Below are 9,975 nucleotides of genomic sequence, written 5' to 3'. Positions count from 1 at the left end.
TTGTTTTTCTTTGGGAGTAAAGTCCTAAACATACAATTCTCTTTGTTTGTGTAATACCTGCATTGTAATACCCTCTGAATTCTGACAGAAAAAAGAAGTTAGCATCATGATTCAACACTGTTTAAAGGTTTATTAAAGGTAATGTTTTATTACGTTAACAGTTGGACTGATGATGTTAGAGACATTTTCCAACCTAAACAATTAAATGATTACCACCTCTCAAAAAGACCAAACACATTATTATTACTGTTACCTTATTTTTGTACTCATTCACAAAACCACAGTATATACTTTAACACTTCTAAGAAATTAGAGTTCAGTGGAATATTTATGAGAAAATAATGACTCACTGTGCCTTTCTCTTTCGATAGGAAAATTTCAACAAGAAACATACTGTAGATACTAAGCCCTCTCAAATTAAGCAATTTAATCCAATTATTTTGTATACCTTCACTGATAGCTTTAATCAGTATTAATATGTATGATTTTCATTCTTAGCTGCTTCACAGTTGAATTGGGCTTTCTACAATCACATATAGTTTTCAACATCACAGAAGGCTTTGATTTTCCCTTTTCCCATCCTTCTTTATTATTCTTTTCTGCTCCTAATAAAGATCATTTAATTATTTGGTTCGTGAAAGAAAACAAAGGATACAGTAAGCTCTTTCTCATTTTGATATTCATAGCTCTACCTCTTAGCTTCCTTCACTTCAGTTCTTGACTTCCTGCTTTGTATATTTTCATCCTATTTTCCTCCTGCTGACTCCAAAGGATTCCTGTTGCTATTCTTCAGCAGAACAGTGGCTATGGTTCCATACACAAAAAGCTGGCACTGGTATGCATTCTCCATGTCCCTCCCCCTGCTTCTTTCCACCCCTGCAGCATTTCCTCCTTTTTACCTCAGGGAACTAATTCAAGCTAAAATCCAGCCCAACAACTACTGAGAATTTTTAACCCAGCAGCTAATGATGATGGTTTTGATTGTTTTTAATGCAGACATAGAAGATGGCATGCAAGCATGAAAACAGGGCCAGGAAGGGTTTTATACCTTCTTGTAGTGGCCAGTATGGTTTATACAGATCTAAAGCAAATGCAGAAGTAAGCTATGAAGTGATCAGTTCCTTAATCTTTTTTTCAGTCAGCCAAATTCTACCAAAAATTTTAGGAGCAACATGGGTGTTATTTTATTAGCTAGGATTATTACATGACTTTCTGCAAAAATGACACAAATTATATCAGCTTACACATCTTTATACCAATACCACAATGTCCAACAATCTTCAGTCTGTGTCAATTCTACCACAAATAATTAATTGCACTAAACCTGTTCCCCATAAAACCCAAACAAGTTCACTTCCTGTGCCTGAAAGGCATGAGGTTACCCAAAGCATCTGAGAGGTTCACAGGCTTCTTCTGTAGAATTAATATACAAGTTTTTGATTTCAACAACATTCCAAATGAGGCAGAATGGTTAAAAAACCCATAAAGCAGCATGAAGATTTTGGCAGATAAGTTCTGTTACGAGAGTCTCCAACAAAAGTTTTGCTACTGAATGGTCTATGCATTTCACTAGAGCAAGATCAAGCACACCATATGTGTAAAGCACATTGTTTCCTTGCCTAGAACAGCAACCTTAGTTTATTTAAACAGACTTTTCTACAGAAACCAAATCAAATTAAAACCAGTATATGATGCTTGGGCTTTTTAAAGTTGTTTTATTTAAGCTTTTGTTTTTCCCCCTCCAATCAGTACAGAAGCATCTTGCTAAAATACACTTTCTTTAAGGTACCCGACTCTCTACAATCACCCTTTCCTTTTCCACTAAAAAATTCTCCTTCTCTAACAATCCCTTACACTCCCAAAATGAAGTCAGAAACAAACACACCATTTCCCAGTATTAGAATATACTTCTGTCGTTATAAAAATTTGTTTTGCTTACTTCCATCACAAAATATCTTTCTTAAACATTTAAACGCTTGTTATAACACAATATGAAAGTATTTCTCTGGAAGATGTAAAGTTGTAAATTACACTGAAGACATACTACTGGATTCTTAGAATCAAAACTATTCACAAAATAATGAGTCTTCATAAATAACATAAACTGTGGATTTAAATCAGTTTGTTAAGGTTATCAGAAGATAAATATTTTTCTTAGCACATAATTTCATGTATCTCCAGATGAGAAAAAAAACTTCTATAAAGAAAGCTTCCCACTACAAAGAAGCAGCAACCAAGGACTTAGTATTTAATTTCTATCTACAAGTTAATGGTTTTGTAAAAGTCCCATCAATACATTGCATACAGTTGAAACATGTCAGATTCTGTGTCACACAGATAAATTACTACTAAAAAACACGGAAAACATATAAATATGTAGACATGATGTGTTATGCATACTTGTTTCTGTCTTTGTAGAGGGATTAACAATCACTACTTGTGTATGGAGAAACAGTTCCGAGCTGTCAATATTCACAATTATGCTTTATTTTTGTACATGTACCCAGGGCCTAATGTACTGATTATTATAAAAGTCATTATGGAGATATCATTAGATCAAACTAACTCCCAGTTCTATTTTCCAAATAATAGAAATGGAAGAATGGTCACTGAATCAGAAGTTTTAAATGCATTTGGGAACAGTCACCTAACCAGTGTCACTTGATAGAAGAAAACCAGACTTTTAGGGCTTTTAGGTCTCTTGATTAGTCATCAACCATCACCAATATTTGACAGCAGATAAAGTACTTGGCTAGAGATTGAGGATTATTTCACACTGTCCTTTCTTATTTTACATTTAAATATTATAATTCATATTTTACAACACTGGTATTAGAAAATAAGGTCATAGATAAAACATAATGTTGATTTTAAAAATATCATGAGCATTAGCCTCATGTTCTTTCATGAATAGCAACAGGCCCCATAAGTAAGACACCTACTTTTCTCCTATTTTGTCTTTGCCTATACTATCCAATGGGATCCCATAGCACTTAACAGCTTATGCTTGCCTTTGTATCTGACGAACTCTAAGACAAAAATTAAAATCTATATGTAAGTGCTCTTCCATATTTATTTTAAAGTACTATATTATTTATACAGGCCCTTACTGCACACAAGCTTGGCAGAATATTCTCAGCAGCTCAAACGAATTTTTCAGTATTTGCATTTGAGTCACTCTTTTGTAAATAAAAGGTTTAAGACAAAAGATGTGTTTTCATAAAAGCATATCTAATGAAAGATAATTTGAATGTTTTAAGTTACAAGTAGATCCTTATTTACACTTTCAACTTAATGGAACTTTCTAGTTTGGAGAAACTGTATGAGGGGATTACACCAACAGTTGGTACAAGGGATAAATTACCTAAACACATGTTTAGGCAGTCAGCAGCATTAGGGGCTGCTGTATTTTTTTATGACAAATGATAGATTTGTTGCTTAATAATACTGTAATAATACTAGAAATAATACTTGTCCGAATTTTATATATAGTACATATCTGTTAAATTATGATTGTTCTGTAATTATAAATATAACAAGAGATTGTCCTAGGAGCAGGAAAATCAGTTGTGAATATTTAAGTTAAAATTACATTTATTTCCTAAATCCTGTTAGTGGAGCACAACACTGCCTCTTAATTATCACAAATCACAATCTTTTCCATCACAGATTCTTTCAATATTTTCACCTTAGCATTATTTTAATTTGAAAAATGCTTTGTGAAGATTGTTATTCTGTCATTACTTTAAAAGTGAGAAAAGACTTTAATCTTCTGCAGTTAGCGGTCCCATTGGATCATTCATGGACTGTGATTATCAACACCAATAAAATAAATCCTTGACCCTTTAAGCGGAAAGAATAATCTGCTTTTCATAGAATAATCATAGAATTGCCAAGGTTGCAAGAAACCTTTAAGATCATCCAGTCCCACTGTCCAGCATTACCCCTGTAATAACCCCTATATCACTAAACCAACACCAACGGCAACAGACTCCTCTTGAGCACCTCCAGGGAAACCTATTTCCTGATCACCCTAACAGTGAAAAAGAATCCTTCTAATATCTGATCTGGATCTCCCCTGTCTCATCTTAAGGCCTTTTCCTCTCGTCCTCTCACTGCTGGCACGGTAGAGGACACCAGCCCCCACCTCTCTACACCCTCCTTTCAGGGAGCTGTGGAGGGTAATGAGGTTCCCCCTGAGGCTCCTCTCCTCCAGACTAAACAAACCCAGATCCCTCAGCCATTCCCTGTAAGACACATTTTCTGTTCCTTTCACGAGCCTTGTTGCCTTTCTCTGGACACTCTCCAGCACCTCAAAGTGCTTTTAGAAGTGAGAGTCCCAGGACTGAGCACAGGATTCAAGGCATGGCCTCACCAGTGCCAAGTGCAGGGGAACAATTCCTGCCCTGGTCCTGCAGTCAACACTATTCTTGATACAGGCCAGGATGCCATAGGACTTCTTGGCTGCCTGGGCACACTGTTGGCTTATATTGAGCTGGCTTCAACCAGCACCCCAAAGTCCCCTTCTGCTGAACAGCTCTCCTGCCACCAGCCACTCCTTCCCCAGCCTGTAGCACTGCATGGGGTGGTTGTGACCCAAGTTCAGGGCACAGCACTTTGCCTTATTCAGCCTCATGAAGCTGTCATTAGCCCATTGATTGAGTCTCTCCAGGTCTCTCTGTAGAGGTCCCCCCACCCCCCCATAGAAAAGGCTATTTTCATCCTAGAAGAAAATTGCAACATACCAAGTATGCAAACAAAAAGTTGTTTAACATGACAAGGTGGACTATACCAGGTAAATTACTGTATTGGATATCTCTGAAGTTTATACAAGGAATTAAGCTAAAAAAATCTAAGTCAGTCTGCAGGGAGTTGCTCATTTAGCTATTAAGAAGCATTAAGTATGGAATGTCTCTCAGCTCCATCTCCACCTACCATAAAGGGGCAGAAGATTAGATGCTCTCTCTCAGTCAATTGCATTGGAATTCCTACTGCTTTTTGAATAGTCACAGAATTGAGGCAAATTTTCTTTACCACAATGACTCTGTGAGAGCTCCCCTGGTACACAGGGAAATACCCTTATCCTGAAAGGCCTTTAATTTTTTACTCCTTCTATGAATATCTCTCTCAATTCACCCAACTCAGCTCACCTCTGAGCTGAGTAATAAAAAAATGTTGTATTACCAATTCAGACAGTATTGGTAAAGCCTGCATTTTGCCTTTTTTATATTAACTGAACTTTGCTGAAATCAATGTTAGTTTTGTCCATGAAAATAATGTAAAAGATGTTTTGGTATTCAGTTGTCAGAAAGCAGTAAGTTATATATTACCATGGCTTTTTAAGTAGTATCATCTAGCCAAAAATGTTCCTTCAGCATCTGCAGTGCCACTACAGTAAAACTATTTTAAAGCTAGCATTAATTGTGACTTGTATTACAGCCTAAATAACTTACAGCTTACAGAGGCAACACAGATCCTGGAAGAAGCAGGTGATCCATGAGCAGATGACAAGAAGCCTACTTGTCTCAGTCCCTCTGGGAGCCTCTCAGGAACCCCAGGCCAGGCCCAAGTTGGCAGACACAGGAGAAGCAACCCCAACTGCGGGCAGACACTCTCTGTGCCCCGAGGGTGCTGGGGGCAGCCAGGCCGGTCACCTTTGCAGCAGGAGGGACACCAGAGACATCGGTGGAAGAAAGGGGCCAATTCTTAGCAGGGGTTAATCCAAGGTTTTATTCAGGAGCCAGGGGAGCTCCTGCACTTCAGAGGGCCTCCTGCTGAGAGCCCCGGGAGATGTGCCGAGGGTTACATTTATAGAGAGGTGGAAACCAAAAGTAGATAATATTTTACCAACCAATAGATGACCCTACGGGATGGGTACTAAGGGATAGACATTTAGGACAGCGTATAAAGCAAGTCTTGGGGGGCTGACCGCCGGCCTCTGGCTAATCACTCGACGTCTTGAACCGAAGCTTCAAGATGGAGGGGATGGGATGCTGAGTGATTGACAGAGAGGCAGGGTGGGGATTTGGGGATGATCTCATCAAGGGAGAGGAATTACATAGGTAAAGGGGGTACAGTCTGGGGTAAACTATTTGGGAAAACTACAGAGATACAAAAACCAAACTACTTCAAAGTATTACAAAGTATAAAAACACACTATGAGCCTACTAACTTTCCCACTACAGTATCTGTAGAAAGGTATTACAACCTACTGCGAGTAATGGGACAGGGAATGCAGTGATGCTGACCAGAACTTGTTGTGGGCTCAGTGACCCCCATCATGTCATGGCTAACCCAAGCAGGCAAGGTCTGTGCTCTGCACAGCCAGCGCAGCCTTCAGGCTATATCGGGCTGCGCAAATCTCTTGGTGGTGGGACAAGCTCAGGCAGCATAGTGTTGGGGAAGCCAGCGGGCAGCTCATCTCGACCAAGCTCTTCTACCAGAGCTTATACCACCTGCATGGCCTTGCCTTCATCTGAAAGTACTAGTTTTAATAACTAGTTATTGGAATATTGGGACACAAGACAAATGATGGACTTTGGACCCGGCTAGCATAAAAGATTTGATAACAGGATGCCTTGGCAAGAACAAACAGAACTTTGAGAACTAAATCAAATTGCAAGAAGATCAAATCAGACAGATTTACCGAAAAAAAGAAAATTACATCAGACTTCTACAAGCAAGAGATGTTTAAAATGTGTAAGTTTGTTTATGTGATTTTTAACCCAATCATTGTAGTAAAACATCATTGGTCTTCCTAAAATACTATATGAGCAGTTGTACTCCACAATGAATTCAGACTCTTTGACCACCTCAGAGTCTTCCCTGTCTTTCCTCATCGCTGATAACTAGTGTTTTAAATGGTATTTTAGAGTAAGAGTGTCTTTCTTACTGAAATCATATGTATCACCACCTCCTTTGTAGGAACAGACAACTTCACCCTGCAAACACATACAACTCCCCATGGGACCAGAGAGGGTGCTGGCTCATGTCCCACAAGGACATTCTCGATGACCCTAGAAAGGTTACAGCAGTACCTGATGAGTAGTAAAAGGCAAGTGCCACACCCATGTTCCAGGAGGAGGATCCGGGGAATTACTAATTTGACAATCTGACCTCAGTCCCAGCAGTTAGAGCAGATCTTCTCTGAATCTATACCTAGGCACATGAAGGTGACAGTATTTTGAAACAGTCATGAAACAGTGTTAAGTCATGTCTGCCCAAACTAATTCCCTCTAGAAAGAGGTGTCTGATTCTGTAGATAATGGGAAAGCGGTAGAGAAGCTTCCACACATGGCAGGGAGGGTCAAGAAAAGAAAAGAAAGCAATGAAAGATAGAGAACCAGTACAACACAGGTTGGATACGTGGACTTGCAGAAATATAAATTCAACAAAGACTTATGCAAAATTTCTTCATCCTTGCAGAAATAACTCCATGCAACAGTATGGGTTGGGAAAGAGCTGTTTAGGGAGCTTTAGAGTAAGAGCTGTGTGCACCTGTCTGCAGCTTAACAGAAGTCAACTGTGCGACCCTGCATTTTCAGAGAGCAAGCAGGTCTCAGAGAGCAAGCTGCCTTTTGCTTTCATCACTTGTGAGGCTGCATGTGGAGTGTTGTGTCCTATTTAGCATTCTCTAGCACAAGAATACTGCTGACAGTGAAGCAGGTGACCAGCAGACACTGCCAAGGTGGTCAGGGAGATGGAGCACATGCCATTTCCTGGAAAGGATGAGAGAGCCAAGTTTTTTTAGCCTTAAGAAGCAGAGGCTGAACAAATTCTAACAGCCACACACTGCAATTTCACCCTGTTAGAAAACCCAGTAAAATAAGGAAAGAAGTCCTTAAGGAAAAGAGTAAAAGTGACAGACTGTACAAAAGTCTGTCATACATACACATTTAGATGAGCTGTTGATTTGTAAGAAACTTACAAACTCTTCTGTGGAGTTCACCAGTTGCAATGTCAGTTTAACTTCATCCTCTTGTTTGCTGTTATTACTATTGGTATTCTGTTCCTTCTAGGAGCATAACACGAGAGAATTGGATCTGAAATGAGACGTGTTACCTGCATTTAAAGTCCTTTCTGCCTTTCCCTCTCAGATAAATACAATTTAATTTTCCTTGCCACCAGATAATTCAGAAACATCATACTGTAAATCATTCTTTCCTCCCTACAGCAAAAAACTTAAAGTTGTTACCTTTTTATTCAAAACAGGAATGTCTGATATTATTACAGTGAGACATCAAGAAATAGGTCTTTAGAACCAAATGTTATGTTTACGGTTCCACCTAATCATGTTCCATTACCATGAAAATTTCTGCTTTTGATATGACCTGAAATATATAATTCTTCTACTGTGAACTTGCATTACTGATCAGTCCAGAATATCTTCTAGGAAACCCCTTAACATTCTCCACTCATACTTTGAAATTACATTATCTCATCTAGCTGTTGGTTCCTGAGCGCACTGCCTGCATTAAACAAGAAGGAGGTTGCTGGGTTATAGTGACATGCATATTTGTGGCCAAACTAATATCCAGTAGGATTGGACTAGTTCTCAAGCTGTTTTTTTCCAGCCTACTCTATTTGAAAACCTGCCATATTTCTTGTACCAGTCATGGCCTCATTCCACAGTTTGAGTGAATACCTTTGAAAGAACTAGGGCACAGCAAAGTTTCTGAAAGCCTTCTGTTTTCTACTAGTTTCCCTTAGTGACAGAACTTTTAAAGGACATTCTGATGCAGGTACCTGGCACTGCCATAGCACATTCATTAGTTTCATTTTCTTGAATAACCATAAGGCAAGAACTGACTTTCATTGTTAACGGGGTAACATCCATGTCCCCATGTGAGAATATTGTAAGTTTAATATACTGACACTGAATTAATTGAAAGTTTTCACTGTGACCTGTGAATGGGTTTTTTTCACCAAAAAAGGAGCTTATTTTCACCATTAAAAGGAAAGCATTCTTGAAGAACACATAACCTGAAACTGCAATCAGATACCCTGCAAGTGCAGAAGTCTACTTAGCACCTGAAACAAAGATAACAAGTAGTTAGCTGGTGACATACTGTAGACAAGAGACGACAGGAAGTGCCAAGGCTGCCTTCTGCCAGAAGGCTACATGTAACTTGTGAGAGCAGCTGCCATGACAAATGCCTTCAGCAGCTGCTGCAGGAGTGCTGTTGCACTCTAGAGAAATGAGGCCATACCTCTGCTGGGGTGGCAATCTGTGTTGCGAATTCAGCCGGTTAGAACAGTGGTTATCTGAAGGGCTCTGACACACCACTGCCAGGTACAGTGAGGCAATATATGCACACCAGGCATACACACAGCACCAAATCATTATGAATGTTAAGAGAAAAGCTGATTCTGAGAGCAAACAAATTGGATAAGGCAAGAACCAATGACTGCTATGCATAGCCACACAAACCATTTTCTGTTTGACATCAGCTCTTAAATAAGTATGCTCTCTCAATATAACTAATTCCTTTTCTTGTTGGAAAAACTATGCCATATTTCTCATTAACTCTAAAAGCTTGAACACAGATCTGGAAGCCTTATTCACCAGAAAATCACACTGAAATATCTGCAAAACAGTTTTGCTGTAAACAGCTTTATTGAGATCTTCTTGCTTGCACTGGACCACAGGCATGACAGTGGCTTTCCAGAGACCATATGTTGAAAATGAAGACAAGGACAATGGGGGTAGGGGAGAAAAAAATGTCAGACAAGTAACATTGCCTTTAAGGTGGGAAGCTGAGGGAGGGAGGAAGAGAACAGTAGGTACACGCAATTATTGTAGCCAAGATGGCTAAATATTAACACAAATGCAAAAAAAGAGGGGCAGTTGGGACTTCATCATCTAACACAACACTTAATTTGATTTTGCAATTTGAATAACATGACTCTTGCTTTGCACAAGCAGAATAAAATCTGTGAATTATTTGTGCCATTTGAAGTCTAAAGACTTCATGC

Source organism: Fringilla coelebs, assembly GCF_963513975.1.
Source record: "Fringilla coelebs genome assembly, chromosome: Z".
In the NCBI taxonomy this organism is placed as follows: Eukaryota; Metazoa; Chordata; class Aves; order Passeriformes; family Fringillidae; genus Fringilla; species Fringilla coelebs.
This window is presented reverse-complemented; position numbering follows the sequence as displayed.